The sequence below is a fragment of the Anas acuta genome, chromosome 3 (genome assembly GCF_963932015.1).
Source record: "Anas acuta chromosome 3, bAnaAcu1.1, whole genome shotgun sequence".
Taxonomy (NCBI): Eukaryota; Metazoa; Chordata; class Aves; order Anseriformes; family Anatidae; genus Anas; species Anas acuta.
The window spans coordinates 26836726-26854879 of NC_088981.1; the positions used below are offsets into that span (position 1 = coordinate 26836726).

Genomic DNA, 18154 nt, shown 5'->3' on the forward strand with positions numbered 1-18154 from the left:
TTGTGCCCATTTCTGTTACTTTGCATGCAATCTATCATATTCTCTTTTAACTTCTCTACTGTAAAGCTCATCTGCTGACACTCTAAGGAAAAAAAAAAAAAAGAACCACTACTGACAACATTTTTGTTAATTTTGCATTGTCATTTGTAGGTGATTGCTAAGAAAATGTTACATGCAGCCTGATTTTCACTGCCTCCTAGCTCTGTGCTTAAGGCAAAGAAAATATGTCATTAAATTTTTGAACGGCAAAGCTGTATTGTGGCTGACAATTAACCTAATTCTTTGAGATACAGTGGTATCAGTAAAGTAATGGCTGTTGAAGAGAGAAGTTCACTTTATTTTGATTGCAGAGCTGATTTGGTTAAATCAAAGAGTGATGGCTGCTATCATTTTTAAGGCATGTGTCATATCTATTTTACTTTTGAGTTCCATGGTCCAAAATTTCAGATAACTGATTTTCTGTGGTATGGTCATATCTGAAGATAACAATGTAGAAGCATGAACACAAGGACAGATCACTGGGTCATCCATCTCAGATGCATCCAGCAGGATCTGTTCCCAAATGCCTCTTCACTTGCAGAGGAAGTTCCCAGGGTAACTCTGTGGGCAAATACTGGATCCAGAGGCTCCAGCCAGCCATTTTAGCATAGCTGTGGTCTTCCACTATTTCTGCAGTTTTGACAGGCTTGTCCCTGCCCTCTGCTTATTCTGCTCTCAATATCTATCACCACCCTTCTAAACGTTACTTCACATCTCTCCCAAGTACTCCTATCCTGGTCATCTCTCCCACATTTTTTTTTCTCTCTGTCTTGTCTCTTCCATTTGAGCTGTCCCTTTCTTATTCCCCTTTCTCCCTCCTTGTCCCTTCTCAGCCTCTTGTTCTCTCTTTCCACTGAAAAAATTATAATTTATTGTTATCACGTTGTTCACACTTTTTTTTTTTTTGTACCACTTTCCTCTCCAGTGCCTGTATTGTTTATTTAGTCTATAAGCTCTTCAGGATAGATGCAGTCTTTTACGGTATATCTCTGGATACTGCATAATCCCACAAGGCTCGTCTTTTGTGTGGTTTTAGGCACTACTGTAGTAAACATGATTAATAATGCTAACAGCTATCATAATGTGCTGAGTTTATAACTATACTATAAAGGAAAATGACTTCTTTACCCAGCTACTGCTTGTTATTTGTATTTTATCTACTCTAACTATAGATATATGTCTTCTTCTATAAAATAGTTTAATATCCTAAACTTTTCTAGACTGTACTTGTAACACTGATATATTTCATTGGTTTTTAAAGCCAGGAAAGTCCAGCTAGTCTGATCTCATTGACGTTTATCAGATTGCCTCTGAATCAGGTAGAATCACTTGACTGATCATAAGAATGTTATTTAATTATTAGTATTACCATAGTGCCCAGGAGCTTTTTTGCACAAGATGCAATGAAAATACTAAATAAAGAAAGAAGAAATAAAAAGCTAAACTGTCCCACCTGCTTACAAGAGAGCACAGGGAAACAATGAAAAACTATGCTCTATGCCCACACCAGATGCACAATACATTGTGCATCTATACATACATGTATAATACATTCTATACATTGTTTGGTTATTTTGTATTTGGATAGGCAGGGGCATTTTATTTTTTTTATATACTGCTCCAGGCGTTGAAGAGAATTCATTTTCCAGGGTGCCAGGCTGGCTCTAGAAACCTTAAAATATTTAATGTTGTCTAGAAAAAAATGTTTCTCATTCCTTCCCAGAACTGTGGGTTCACACAGACCCAGTATCTACAGCATCTTTATGCTCTAAATTACCCTGAAATTGGGTCTGGCATAAACCCAACCCAAAACTGAAACCCAACCCAAAACTGAAGGATCTAGTTTGGCTCGCTTTGAAGATGCTTCCGCAGCTGCATTTACAATTTGTTGTGGGGAAAAAAAAAAAAAAAAAAAAAAAAAAAAAAGCAAGATCCATGCATTAATATTTTCACTGACATTTTAACTGTTTTACCCATGTTTCTGTACCTCTGTGAATGTGACAGAACTGAATGGGTTTTGGTGACCTATTTTTACATGCTCTGTTAACAATTCTTGTTGTGTCTGTTCCCAACATGAATATTCCTCTCATCATGGTAGTCTCAGTCATTCATCATTCATTAGTTGCACTTCTGGTCTTTTGTTGTTGTGAAAATAGCACAGTTGTGGTTTTCTGGGGCAAGCCTTTACAGAATTTATATGTTACTTTAATCTCTTTTTAGAAGACTAGCAAAAAGTTTGAGCTTAATGTTGCCATAATGAAATCACTGAAATAAATATATACCAAAATCCTATCTTTAGACCATTGCATAACAAAGCAAAAGATGGGCAGTACCTTACAAGTGTTTGCTAGTATTAAAAACTCCAGAAGCTTGAGAAAAGTCTGTGCAGAATACTATATATACAGGTGTATATAATGTTTACACTATCCATACAATACTACTCAGAATACTAGTACTAAGGATTGTTTATGGGGTTGATTAGGTCCCTTTAAAATCATATCTTCTCAAAGAGAAATACTGATTCTAATCTAAAAGGAGATTTCTCTACAACAGCAATGTAATTTCAACAGAAGCTTGAGAATTACTGCAATAAAAATCTGGTTTTCCTTCTGATTATCAGCTGGCCAACCAGACTGGTTGCAAAACCATTAGTGCTGCACAGCTGTGAAACACCGGTGTGCTTGTCCACACTTAACTTAAAATCTAGACTATTGAAGTTCTTCTGTAAATGATAAAAACAAGACTACATGGTTGTTTTCAGACTGACAACACAAAGTGCAGAGTATGCAGGTAATTACTGATGAACGCCTGGCACACTAGCTGAAATAGATTATATTTGAATAATTTACTAGTAAAGAAACAAGCCCATGCAGTCCTCATACTTTTGTAAATGTGTTGTAAACTCTCGTTTCTTTCCAAATTCCATTTCATTCCCAAATACTTAATTTTTGCTATTTAGTAGGGTTCTCGTCTTTGAAATTAATTGATACTTTAAAACTTTTAGTTCATAACTTCTCTGTTATTATTCTATTCTATTCTATTCTATTCTATTCTATTCTATTCTATTCTATTCTATTCTATTCTATTCTATTCTATTCTATTCTATTCTATTCTATTCTATTCTATTATTTAATTATTAAAATAATAGGGAGAGAAGTTACAGTTTTGTTCCAAAACTACATGAAAGCAATGTTATTCATAAAATGTCATTTTTAAGTCCCTTGGTCTGTCCTGGGGACTTCAGTTGACATCTATGGCTAATACGCTTCAGCAGATAAATGTAGGCAGCCAAATGAATAATAGGTATACCCAAGTTACTGGCATCATGATTCTTCCAACACACCTTTAGTCAGGAATTGGAGTTCCCAGAGTTATCCGGTGTCGAAGTTAGGCCATCTTGTCTTGTCTAGTGGACATCCTATGGAGAGGAGAGAGGTGCTTCAGGAATGGGTGGGTCATCCAGCAGTGAGTCGTGCTTGAGGCAGGGGAGGTGAATAATTCTCCAGATGAAGGTTTTTTCTGTGAGGCATTTGCTTCTGAGGCTGAAGGCCAGATATTAGCAATGTCACTGGTTTCCGGTTAATGAATATATATGTTCTAGTCTAGTTGTATTTGCTTAAATACATTCTATCCACAATTTCAGCTAGGAAGAATTATCTTGTCACTCTGAAGCTATAGTGTTGGTGTTGCATTGTGCAGTTAAACTACCATAACATTATTTATTAACTTCTGGGGATTTAGCTGTTTTCTTCCAGTTTGCAAAGCTGAAGAGCCTGGTTCTAATTTCAGAGGTAAGGTACCTGAAATGTAGATGCAAAGACTTTCTCCAAATAATGCAGGTGGCAACCTGTGTATCTTCAGTCTTGGTCTGGTGCTTTAATCATTGGGGAAACAATACGCTTTATAATGTTAATTAGCCTAAACCCCTCATCCTGTAAGTATGTAAATATTTCCCATGCTTAACTTTCAGAAGTTTACAGCTTCACAACCTGTTGTTGTACACAGTAGATTTAAATGTTGCAAATAGTTGAAGTATTCTTTTATTGGTTTTGACAATGCTGATTACCATTATTAACTGCCAAGACATATTAAGGATAAAAATCAGATTCTGTTCTAACCTCTGAAATAGAAGCAGTGTGAAACACCTGTGAAAAGATGCAAACATTGCTGCTGTGGATTACTTTAACAGCAGGGAATAATGTCCATATTGTCCTGAAAATAAACCCTGAGAACGTCAAAAAATAAGTAATACTGGGAGAAGACCAGGGAAATAGATAGTTTTATTGAATCCTTTAATCAAGGTGGCCAGCACTTTGTTCTCAGAAGTGTGGTGGGACTGAGATGGAGAAAACCCTCAGAGTTGTTTTCCATTAAATGAATTCAGGAAAAATTGTTTGCTACCTTATGGAAATGTTCAAATAATGAAAAATGTTGTGAGCTGTAATGTGAGACGTTCACATCCTCTCATTCCTGCCTTTTGCTATCATTAAAGTCTCTTTGAGTCTAACACTTGCAAAGTTATCTTCAATCACACCAAATGTCAGCTGTGGGAGAAGGAGATTATGGAGAGTCACAGACGCAGCTGCAGTGCTCATGGAGCTTAACTGATCACACCCATGACGAAGGCATTGTTTCTTGTAGCATTTGCTGGATTAAAATTGTTTAGGCCATCACTGATAATGCTAATTGTCATGTACAGATAACGAGATCTCTGATTATTCAGTAGTTTTGGGGTGACATTCATTGTTAAAGAGAGGATAAAATGAACATGAAAGAGTTCATAAGCACTGTACAATTACCTTAAGAAAGCCAGAGTGGTCAGGATAGGCATCCTTCCCCTTATGTAAAAAACGTCCTTTGGCAGCTCAGCTTTTATAATGCATAGACCATCATATTCTTTTATAGTTGACGTGCTTGATACTACATTTTGTGTGTTTTCTCAAGAGAGTAAAAGTACCTTTCTGCCAGATGGCCGTATTAGCAGGTCAGTTTTGAACTAAATATGCCTTCCTTTAATGAAAGTGTCATAGCTGTCTCGCTGATTAGACCACTGATCCATTATTTGATAGCCTTTTTTTGCTGCAGCTGTTTTATACTCTGTAGGAAGACAATATTCTCTTACCCCAGTAGTTGTGTCATAAAAATATGTCTCTGACACATTACTAACTTCCACCTGTCCAGGTACACTGATAGTAAGGGCTCCTGAAAAAAGATTTGCTGGTAATGCTCTTGCGACCCTTTGACTAACTGTGTATGGAATTCCTTTAGGAGTCTCTTTTGCTTCTCTCAGCAGCAGTATCGTGGTTACAAAAAGTGTTCTGAACGTCCGCAAGTGTTAGCAGAAAGGCATTTCAGCAAAATGAAAAAAATGTATTCTGTTCAAAGCCATAACTTGTCTGTGCACTTTCTGAAAGGTGACTGATTTGCCTTTATTGATGGAAGAGGAATGCAAAATCACACCCAGACTGCAAAATTAAAGTGAAATATTGGCATGCTGGAAGAAATCACTGCCACCAACGCTTAAGAACTTGCATTCTATTTAACTTGGTTTAGACCTGGAAACCATTCTCCCTGGTAGACATTAAGCAGTGTTTCAGTATGCCATGCTATCTGAAATGACAGCTCAATTAACATTTACTTTCTAATGTGTGTTTTCTGAAAGACCTTTAGGACCAAATTCTGTCCCACACATGGTTTCTGATTTAAGGGATCATTAGAATTTGCCTGAACACCTCCTTCTTCTGTTATTCTCTTAGCTGGGAAAAGGTTAAGAGGCATTTGTTGGCTCCTTGAGGCAGATGACTCATAACGTCTGGATATAAGAGGGGGAAATGGCTGCCTGAAAAGATAGAATCTAGGGTGTGGGCTCAGAAGTCCCAAAGTAGTAGTCGTAGCAACAGCCTCAATAAAATGAAACAGCATCAATAGAAGTTTCAAGCTGAAGTTTATCTTATTTTTTTGTTGTTGTTAATAAAGCCAAATCCCTGAAAGGGACTGGAATAGGATTTTATGTAATGTGTGGACTCTTTAGAGAGCAAGTGACTAAGGCACCTATTCACGGGAGCACCAAAGATGTATGCCAGGTAGCAGAGCAAGATCTGAACACTGAACTATGTGATTCAACCAGTAAATTTGCATAACCTGGCTTATACCTTTCTTTTAAATGTTTTGTTTATAATTTGCACAAACGCTTTGTTGAAATTCCTTTTTTATTCTGTATTATCTAATACCTGTGTTCTCTGCCTTGGCCACACTGAAGCAGGTACTTAGCATGTAGCATGCATAGAAACAGAAACAGACCTTTTGTATATTTTCTGTGTGGGCTATGAAAGAAATAAATTCAAAGTGAACACACAAGAAAAATAAGAGAAAGGTAAACTGAAATCATTTAGCTGAGTTTTTCCTCTGCCATTCTGATTTCCCACATGGAAAAATGTCTTCATGTATATCATAAAAATAATCTCTTATATGATTATCTCCATACCTCTACTAAATTCAATTTACCCTTCTTTGAAGGCATCTAGCTGCTGAGCAGACTTTTCTTTGTTTCTGAATTCAAATCGTCTCTTCTGTCTGCAGTCCACATCAGTTGATTTTTTTTTTGTGTGTGTTCCATCATAACACTTCTGATGAGATTCTGATTCTCATTATCTTCAGAGGACCAAGCCTAACAGTGTGCCTCCTTTTATAAAGTTCATATGTTCCTGCAATCTCATTTTCTCAAGAGACGCTGGCTTCTGTTATGTTCAAATGATTATGTTTTCCTGACCACAGCTGAAATGCATGTCTGTGTTTAGGGACTGCCGTCTTTGCTATAGATGTATTTTTATTTTACTAACAACCTTGGAATCCATAGGAATTGCTTCTAATCCATTGTATTTTTAGTGCATTGCTTTAGATGGTTGCTTTGAAATTAAGGCACGTGTAAATCTTCTGCATAATATTCAGTGGAGTATAAATTGATGTTATAACCCAGGTATTAAAGGTTAAGTAGAGTGCAAGAAACTACAAGGGGGAGGACAAAGCTGTCACTGAGCTTACGTTGTGCGATTTTGGGGACAGAAGCAAAAGGAGATCGTTTTGCAAGCTCTTCCACTTTGTAGCAGTTCCTGCCCAAAAGAGTATGGGTGCAGGATCTCTGGGCTCTGTATTAGTTTAAATGTTAGTGAGCAGATAACAATAGTGGATATGTAGCCAGAGTTTATTGTATTCCACTATCGCCTATTTGTCTCATCATTTACAGAATGTTGAAATTGGAATTTGTTCTAAAGAACTAGGAATTAAGATGTATTGAGTGAGAGAAACCATGGCTTGATTTCAGCTGAAGTTTACCAAAAGACTCATGGTACTTTCATTTGATATACACATCTAGCCCATAACCTGCCATCATCCCAGTTATTAGTCCTTCTGCTTTTATACCCCGTGTAAACTATTTGTTTCACTAAACACTCTAAGCCCATCTCCTTGGGTAACCATGCCCAGTCAGTGTTCATTTATATCTGAATATGTCAATGGAGTTTCTGCAACCTGTTCTCACTTTTAATTCAATGAGATTTTACGTTAAACCTTGCAATGTTGTAACTTCTGATATCTTCAGAGTTTACATTCACAGCTTCAATCTGATAGACTAACCCAACATTGCCATTCTTTAGTCCCATTTTTCAGAATTAATACCTTTTTCTTCTTCAAGAAATAACTCAAATTGCCCTCAGCTGAGTAGTTCTAATTACAAAATAAGAACTACATTTTATATAACCTTCTCTTTACCCCAAAAATGATGGAAATTTACGCTTCAGCAATCAGTTCATTGCATAATTCCTGCTTAATGTTCCCCTTGTAAGTATCACAAATCTGTGGCGAACAGGTGCAGTTGCTAAAAAGTCAGGCTCATACAAGTGAACTCTATTGAACATAGAATTGTTTTTCTAACATTTTCTGCATGCTTGAAAGTCCTAGGGTTGAAGTCAGAAGATGCTCATTAGTTCTGTAGAGACTGAACTTCCTAAGTTCCAGAGTCCTCTCTTAGTTGGGCTCCTTTTATTAGTGTGAAACAAAGTAACATAAGTTGTCTTTGATATATACTAGAATGGGAATGAAATCTATGATGCAGTATGCTCTTAAGTAGAGAATTGGATATTTCAGTGCTATTTTTTGCTGTCATCTCTACATACTTAATGCTATGGTATTTCCATAGCATGTTAATGCCATGTGTAACTATGTAAACATGAGATATCTTTATTACATGCATTTACCACATTAAAGGTCCTCAGGTAAACCCTTTTTTGTCTTACCTCTGCCCTCTACACTGTATTCAGTTAAAAGCACAGGAAAAATACTCTAACCATTGCCTGCAACTGGGCTGGATAGGAGTTTCTTCCCTGGAAACAGTTAGTTCATTCCATTAAAAAATTGTTATGTCTGCTAAACTTTTTTGCCTCTAAACTTCCTTCTCCAATCCCTTGCCTCTTATGCACTATACTTTTCCTACACAAAGACTAACTACGTACCGATCCTGTATATCTGGTACAAAACTTCCTGCCAGGGCGTCTTTCTCTTGCTGTCCACGTTACATAGTACTGAGATATTCAGCACCATGTATCTTCCATTTCGCTCCACTGTGACCATCCTGAGGACTTGCAGAGATACATCCTCCCACAAAGAGTTATGTCTCCCTATAATCACTGCCACAGCCCACTCAGCAGCTCAGCCATGCCTATACACCAATAATTACAACTCTACCATGTAGCTCACATGATTGGCTTGCTTGCAGATAATCTATCTCCATCAGTCTGCCTGATGTCTACTTGGGAGGGAAAGCTGAATGAACAGTAAGTTGTGAGTGCTAAAAGGTCAGGCAGCCTTCATCTTTGATGAATAACATATCACATTTTTTTCTTACGTATCCCAAATAAAGGATTTTGTAAGAGATAGTGAGCATATAGAGAACTGTAGTTGTCCTTCTGGTTTGCATTTGAGACAATAACAGTTGAGTAGCTGATAATGTCTGTAACCAGTACACTTCTTAGCTCTTGGACAGGCAATAGTAATGGAATGGAAGTTCTAATCATTGGATTATTTTAAGTGTGATATTGGAAACACATCCAGAAAGAAATAACAGATTAAAATGTGCTCCACGTTATTAACTATCCATTAAACAGTGGCACAAGAACTTTCAGCATCTAAGAGATGAAACAAAAAAGAGATGAAAGTTGTCTATCTCCCCTTATTTCACTGTCTCCTTCAGGCTTCAACTCTGCCCACCACAACTATCATTTAACCCTGTTAGCAATGAACAAAGTTGCTTACTGATGCCTATTGCCATTGCTTTGTGACAGTTTTTATCACAGATACCTCTGGAAGGACACATCTTTCCTCGGTTCCAGTGCTTGGTATGTGCTGACAAGTGGATAGCGTTAAGCTACTTGGACTCTCACATCATCTCACGTGCTCACATCTCCCACAGGTTCGGAGTCATTTTTAACAAGTCACTCCACTTCCTCTAGCAAATGATCTCTGTTCAGATACTTCATTTTGAGATGAACTGTAGAGACTTTGCAAGTTCCTTTTAAAATTCAGGTCACCTGGGTCCAGAAAGAACTCAGACTATAGAGGGAAATTGTGGCCTTACACATTAACCTTATCCAGTCTTTGCACATATGAGAGGGAGAGAAAATGACTTTCATCTGCATGTTAATAGCACCACAACTCTCTGGATCCTATAGGTATCTAGGCTTAGACGTAAAGAGAAAGTCAGAGAACCATTACCTCTGGAGCATTTATTTAGCAGTTTACTATTTTCTGAATATACTTGTCACTATTACAGAAAGTGTCAGTGGGATGCTTCGCAAAAACTGAGTGAGTTGAGTTTCCAGATGCTGAGAACATTCAGCATGTAAGAAGAGTCATGCTGTTATTTCCAGGTTTGCATGAAAGTAGGCATTAATATCTGCCAGCCATCAAGACAAGTAGTATGTATCTTCTAGGTGATTTATCTATGAAAATACTGGGTGAAGTGACACCAAAATTTAGTGTATTTGCTGTTCTTCGTTCCATCATATGCCAAATTTCAATGTGTATTTTGGAGCAATTTGTAGTTGTAGGTAGAACTGATAAGTGTTTTTGTTTGTTTGTTTGTTTGTTTTAAATAAGGATTATAAATATTAATTGCAGTAGAGCTAGCACTCCATATATTATTTTATAAGTTATGCTGAAAAAGTTACATGAGTTTTCTCTACCTGAGTTCTGTCACTGTGGTTCAGCATTGGGAAAATAGCCATAGAAAAGCAGTGGTTCAGACGTAGGCAGGCACTGAGCTAACCCAAGTGAATTCTTGGAGATCTTAGGAGAGAGACTTGGCAGGCAGAAGACTTTGAGGTGGGGCAGCTTTTACACCCATTAAAGCCAGGGGCTGTGTTGCATTACATTTCAGAGTGAGATTTTTGTGTGTGTTGTGTTTGTTTTTTTTCCAACACAACCTATTTTAACTTGTTCGTTATAATGAAAGTAAACAGAATAAAACATTTATTATGTAAATGTTATAAATAATATTATTTATATAATAAGACATCAAAGAAGGAAACTTGCTGGCTAAAAGAATGTTGCTGAGTGAGACTGCATAGTCAGTCTTTAAGGAAAAACAAATACTGTCACAATAGTTTCCTGGAAAATATGAGCCTTTAAGTTGCTGCAGACAGTCATTCACTAAAGAAGTAGTGGAAAAGTGCATAATTATTGTTATCCAGGCCACAAATAATCTTTGGGGTCTGTGTATCCCTTTTTGTCCCGTCATCTCAGCAGCCTGGCTATTGCTACCAAAGTGCTACTGTTGCTGACGAAGGAGTTTAAAACTACGCAGTGGAAATAGTCTGCTCTTGCCAGAGATGTGCTTGCACAGGTTTTCCTAATCAATTATCATTATGATGTTTCCTCAGTCGATAGGAACTGAACTCCTCTGAGAGCTCTAATGAGATTGGCTAAAGATGCAATGAAAATAACACCCAGAGGGACTGCAAGGGATAACAATTGCTGTTACACAAGGGACTATTTCTGCTTTTAAGCAACACAGGGATGAATCAATTCAGTGAAAAGAGAAAAAGACCCCACAGCTTCAGGCTCACATCTAGTGCTTTTCCTGTCTGTGCACTACAGAAAAGTGTCATCCCAAGACACAGCCTTGCACAGTCATGTGCAGCCTGCAAGAGCATCCAAGTCCAGCATGCCAGGTGTTGTAGATTTACTGCAGCACAGCCTAAGCACACCAAAACTAGGGGCAGTGCACAAGAGCTATCCTCACTTTGTTTATTTTAGTGAAACCTTACTCATTTGGTAAGCATACACAGCAGACTGTAGTTCAAAGTGCAGAAGTCGTCCTTCATGTCCTGTGAAGAAGTCCTTCTGCCATGGAATGCAGAGGGGTTTAAGGCTGCAGGTAGTGCAATATCTGTTAAGAAGTCACTCCTTGCTTCTGCACTTAAATGGAGTTGAGGGCTACAGTCACTGAAGTGTTCCAAGCAGTCTTGGCAACAGCAATAACATCAAAAAACAGTGCCTCACTGTTCCTTATTTGTGGTTGCCGCAGGTTGTCTTGCTTCAATGCAATAACTTGGAATACTCTGGATGTTTTATGCCCCTCATGCACGTGAATCAGGACATGTACGCTCATGGAAAGAATGCACTCGAGATTGCAGTTATGATTGTGCCACAACTCTGCATAGAGCTGTTAAAGTCAAACCTTTCTTAATGGCTGATTTTCCACTTGTGTGATGTCAGTGTGGTGTTGCTCTGAGTGCCTATTTTGGTAAACAGCACAGTAAGAGAGCTCCTGACTCCTCTCAAGGTTTTACAGTTCAGTTCTGCACAGGATTCCGTGCTGAAGGGAAATCAGCAAACAAGTCAAACAGGATGCAGACATGCTGAGGAGAGTACATGCAGTGTGCTCATTTCTATCCATATTTCAGTAATATTTTCCTTACAGTGATTTAAAAGCAGATTAAAGTGGAATATCATAGTCTTGTCTCAGCCAACCAGGGCAGTTAGAGGGAGGCTGGAAGCACTGATTGGCAGGGGAAGCAACACTACCATTGTTTGCCATGGCTCACTTGAGGGGTTCTGCCAGAGCTGTGGGCACGGCCCCAATTAGCATTTTTTCTTTCCTTCACTCCCCATGGGACAATTACACAAGAGGAAACTTACTTGAATAAAAACAACAACAAAATATCTTTTGAAACCACACTGAGAATTAGGTGAAAATAATTTACACTGATTTGCATCTAAGAAAGGGGCATGACCCTGACATTAAGACTCCAACAAGGTAGAGTGGCCATCAGTGAAGTTTTATTTTAATTTTCCTGAAAAGTTAACTCTCCATACAGTAAAAATGATGAGGGATCTGTCCAAGAGGATCAAAAATACCATGTATAATGTCATAAAAATATTGTGCTTAAAAAATGCATTTTTTAGACCACACTTAAGTAGTGAAATGCAATTAGTTGCATTTTTATACAATTCACCCTCAGGATCTCTGCTCAGTACATTGTAGACACAGACGTTGATCTGAGCCCTCTACAGTCCACCCAGAACTTGTATTTCAGAGGATTTTGGACTGAGGCTGAGTGGCTGAGGACTGGGACCATTACACTGTACCAATAGGATAAAATAGGATAAAAACATTCCAGTCAGGAATCGTTTTTGGCTACCTTAAGCTTATCACTTATGCTCCATTTGACAAAGGGGGTGGTGAGTCTTACTAGTTGGTTTACACATCAGTGAACCTTAATGACAGCGTCAGTTGTAGCTGTTGTGTTCCTGTGGGGATAGCTCCATGCACTCATTGCTTCATATACTCCATACACTCAGGCAATCTGGCCATGACATGGACATCCCAAACAAAGGAGCTGAGGCCAAGGTGGGAACAGCACTGATTTGGGGGCCAAGTAAGAGGGCCATACGTTGCACAGGATTTAGCCAAGTAAAATAATCACATACTAAAAGCTCAATTGTGGTTTTACAGAAAGTCACAAGGAAAGAGCAGTGCTGTTACTCTGCAAGCAGACAAAGAAATTGTGCTTGTATGAGCCATGAGAGGCATGTATGTGAAATAGGAAGAAGAATTATTTTGCTGGCCCGAAGTAATTTCACATCTCAGTCCTGCATGTCTTATGTAGCAGAGGCTAGAATCAGAAGCATCATATGGACTGCACCTTGTTTTCCCCTAACAGAGCTCCTTGTTGGTAAGGTCCTTCTGAAGGAGGCCTTGGGTGGGTCAGTAGGATGTTTGGTGAGCTGAATCTGTGCATGAACCGTTGTGAAGTATTAGCACTGACAAATACATGCACAATAAGTATAGATACATTATTGTTAGGGCTGTTTCTTAACCTAAAGAATGATAACTTAAAGTAGGTAATAGCAGAAGCAGCACTGTGCACTGTGGTAGGCTTTCAAAATATAAGATGCTGGAAATCTGCCAACCACTTCACTGTAAAAAATGTAGTGTGGACAATGGAGAGGAAAGCTTACTGAACGCCGATTCAACAACTAATGGCATATTTTAAAGACGCAGTTCATACCTATACTTTCCCAGAGGAGACACAAAGTATCACTCAGGATACTTGAGATGTTTGAGTAGATATAACAAGCATTCACTGGTTGAGTTAAGACAACAAAAATGACAGAGCCAAGGATTCTTGCAATAATTTGAAGGGATTTTCTCAATTCTCTAATGTAAATGATATTCAGAACACATAACTACCTTTGTTCTGTTTTAGGATCCTCTTTGTATTGTTTTGGTTTTCCATATAGTATTTCCATGCCCTGCGTTCAAAATATTTGTTGAAATTTAACATTTATGTACAATTCTAGCTAGAATGATGGCTCAGTATTAAAAATGAGTTCTTTTCCTTTGAACTCAGACTGAGTTTAATTTGCATTCATTCCATGAACGTGTTGGCTTAGTGTGTAGTGAGGTAAAACAAGAAGGCTCAAAGCAAAGCTATTTCTAAGAGAACCCTGGAGAGATGATAATATGCTAGGAAAGAAGAGGAAAAGATACAGAAAAAAGGCAATTTAAAGAACCAATGCCATTTTAAAGGAAAGCTCCCCCAGTCAATGGACTGGTTAATACTCCAGTAAGTGTGATAGGGAAATATACCCCTACAGAAAGTCTGTCTTTGCTATGTGGAAAACTGCTATGACAGCATCGTGCTTCAGAGCCTTGCCTAACAGAAGGATATTGCAAAACTTCACCTCACAGTGGACAAGAGCTAAAGATGTGTTTGGCCCTTTTGCAATTTTAAAGTGCTCTGTGATGAAAGACATGCTCATTTTTACTTGGGGTGAATAAACACATCAATGTCATGATTAATTCAATACAAAGTTTAGTTGGTTGCTTTTGTAATAGTGGAATGATGGTCATATTTTAGAAAACAGTAAAATTCACAGGAAATTGTTTTTCCCTGGAAATTATGAATGTCCAGGACTAGAAAAACAAGTGTAATATTACATTAATTGCTATGCATCTTAGGCAAATGAAGGTTAGTGAAATAAAAAATCTGTTACATTAGCAGAAGAATATATCAAACTTACAACATCTTTTTATTAATGAAAAACAATTACAATGCAATAATTAGATTTTTGGAGTGTGTTTGATATTTCCCAGTAAAAAACTACATTAATATCTCCTTAGAGAGATGAAGAAATGGGAACATCTCATTTAATCACAAAGCCACAGGAATTTGACCAATCAGAAATTGACCATTTCCTCATCATTTTAAAACCTTAGCCATAATTTTAATGCATAAAGAATATTCTATTCTTAGAGAGCAAAATTTCATTAAAAAGTATGCCTATAAAGTCAGTTAATTCCCATATTTTATCTTTAAATATTTGTATCTTGCTCACATTTTTCCAGAGAAGACACAAGTTATGTAGTACATTTAATTTTTTTAATTTGCTATCTGGTCTGTTTTGCACATTCCAGATTTTCAGCAGTATATTAATTTACACTAGGAAAAAAAAAAATAATCATGTAGACAGAGGAGAGAAGAAGTGATTCATTGCCCTAGAAAAGGTCTGCTGTAAACAATGGTAGATATTTTTTTCTGTATTATTTTAACAGCTTTGAAATGTGTCACATTATAAAATTACTTAATGATTGTTTTCATCTTTATCAGTACTAAGCTTTTAGTGTGCTTGACTTCAGTAAAGCCTCTGATTATTGCTTTGTGAAAAAAAAATCAAACTGTACGGTCAAAAAATACCTAGAACATAGGTACACAGTCCAGCGAAAACAACTTTTAAGAAAAGGAGACTTATCCTCTCTGTGAAATGCTCAGTTTGGTTTCATGGAGGAAGCTGTGAGGATGTGGAGTTTTTCGTATTGCTGAGGAGGTACTCCAAATGTGACAGCTGAGTAATGAGCAAGAATTGCAAATGGGAACTGCTCCTATTAACTTCAAAAGGAGTTTAGAAAAATTGAAGCTCATATTATTTTTATTACATATTTACAAAGAAAGTAGCTTACTGCCCGCAGCACACTGCTGTTCTAGGTATATTAGTTTCACTTTTGTCATGTTTGAACTATCTTAAAAACATTTTTCCTACCTACAGCACCCTCTGAATGGAATGGGAAGCAGGACAGCATTCTTGTAACAGTGTTTTCATTCTTTTAAATAAAAAATAAGTTAAAATAAAATAAATGATTAAAAATGCAGTAAATTCATTTTTGTTTCCTCCATGCTGAGCCTATGAGCTAGCATGTGGGTGATGTTGCAAGAGTCCTTCTGGAGAGCTGGCTGTACAGCAGGAGCTGCTGCAGAAAGGGGCTGTGCATCTCCAGGGTGCTGAGACTGGAGCAGAAGACCATTTATAGCCAGCACATGTAAAAAGCTTTAGTGTAGGATTCCTTTTGGGGGAGTTAAGTGGATTTGGATATTAATATATGTATGAATTACACAATCTGATTTCTTAATGTTGCCTTTGTGATCCAAAAGATACATTCTAGTTCTGTGCCCCAACATAAAGCTGCATCTTATCTAGAAATTATAACAACTTTAATGGGGAAATACTGTAGTTAGAAAGAGTAAAAGTACTTTAAAAGCCCAAGCAAAATTTTTTTGTAGAAATCCCATATATCAAATCAAGAAGCTAATTAAAGACACGATTCCAATTACAATGAGTTTTTGTGGGGAAAGTGACTCAAAAGTTGCATAATGAGACTCCACTATCTCTCAGGGGGTTCAGAACAAAAGTAGCTAGTCTATCAGGAAAAGATAAACTTCCTCCTGTAAAGTACAGCTCTGCAGAACAGGTCTGGGATATAAAAAAGAAGCTTTAAAGCTTGTACGTACATTTGTTTTTTGCAGAATGACACAGCAAGCAGCTCAGTTCCCCAGGTTACATCATGTCAACTTGAGCAGCAAGAGAATGAGTCAGGTCTTTCCTGCCAGTCTCAATAATAAACCTCAGGGGTCTATTACCCTCATAGGTGCTTCCCTGCGAGCATGTGCAGAGCTGGATCAGGTAGCCTGTTGCCTCCACACCACTACACGGTGCTCTGACCTTATATCACAGGGTCACTGTCAGTTCAGGTCAGCACTGGTTATGTGGCCCTTCTCCAACAAGGCACGTCCATCCATGCCTTAAGACAGCCATGGTTATAGAGATAAGAAAAAAACACTCATGCAACTAATGCATGATTTTTAGCTGTTGGGCAGGATTCATTTTGAGATTAAGACATAGATTTAGGTGTCTGTATGTGGTTGTCTTCATGTGAGTGAAGCATCAGATCTTTTATTATGGCCAGTGGTGATCTTGTCAATATTGAGTCTAATGTACGATTTGATTTAGCTGCTTTGTTTACATAGTCAGGTAAACCACCTGAGCTGTCACACAAAATGTATGCTCCCTTCAAATGAAGGTTTGATATTTTGCAAATTTGTATTTTCATGTATACAAGGAATATTCAAGTCCATATTAGACATCAATATTGCATTTTAGTTCCTGCCCTAAAGTTCAGGTTTGCAGATGGCTTAGGATTCACAGATACAATATGTACTCTGCTTACCTTCAGTAGTACTTTACGCAACACCCCTTATTGATATGTGCATGTAATTATCCAGACTTACTAATCTTCTCGTTTGTTTCAAAATATGTTGTGCCTTCTCGTAGTCTTTATTGGTATTTTACATCACAAATAAACTTGCAGTAGGTTGGAGCTACTGGGAACATTTCACTCAGTAATGGCTACGTCCAGTGCATTTTACTTCATGTTAGTATTGATTCCATTCTTCGCACAAGGTTAGTAATATGAAATTAATTACTTTTCCTGTCAGCACTCACTAATCCAATTCTGGTATTGATGGATTTCTGTGTGTCTGCTCTATGACTTATTTGACTCATTTTTGCTATTAGGAATAGAAATACAGCATGTGTGGTGGGGATGAATTGGCTGGATACTAGGCAGAGGTTAGCGAGTAGCTGGATATCTGTAGCAGAGTCCAGGTGGGAAGAAGGGGAGCAGGTGGGGCTCCTCCTTGAGTAGCTCTCACCTGAGGGCTTTTTCCCCTTTCCCCCTTAAGCTGCAGCTCCCCCCATTATCTGGTATGTAGATAGGTAGAAAATTAATCTCATTTCAAATGACATTACCCTTTCCTTAAAGGCTATACAAGGTGAATTAAATTCTTTTGTTTATCACAGGGCCTAAAAAATAATATTTGATTAGCGGAAATTAAAAATAGTTATTTTATTTGTTCTTGTTAGTTACAAAATTAGCTTAGATACTGAGTGGTTTTAAGTACCTTTAGCAATGAACAACTTTGAAAATCCCACTTAAATTCCCTTTTTATTTTGATGATTTGTACCTTGACCCACATTTCTTTCCACTCATGTTCTTTCCTCATACTCTTTATCATTCACCACTTGGTTTCCTCTCCTGTTTCATAGTTCATTTTTTTTAATAGTCATTTCAGAATCATTTCTGTCTGATAAGGCAGTTCATATTTAAATATACTTAAACACTAAAAGTCTTCTGGTGATTGACTGCCCACCCAAAGGCAACATCAGTTTAAATGCTGCTGTATGAAAGGCAGAAAAAAGTGTTTCTGATGAATTCTGAGGACTT

The 18154-nt window shown here is 37.6% G+C and overlaps 1 protein-coding gene across 21 annotated transcripts in view; it reads left to right on the top strand.

Moving 5' to 3' along the window:
* The window catches only part of CHRM3 (cholinergic receptor muscarinic 3), a 285519-nt gene that overhangs the window by 189712 nt on the left and 77653 nt on the right, over window positions 1–18154 (top strand). The gene's annotated exons all lie outside the window — the stretch shown is intronic.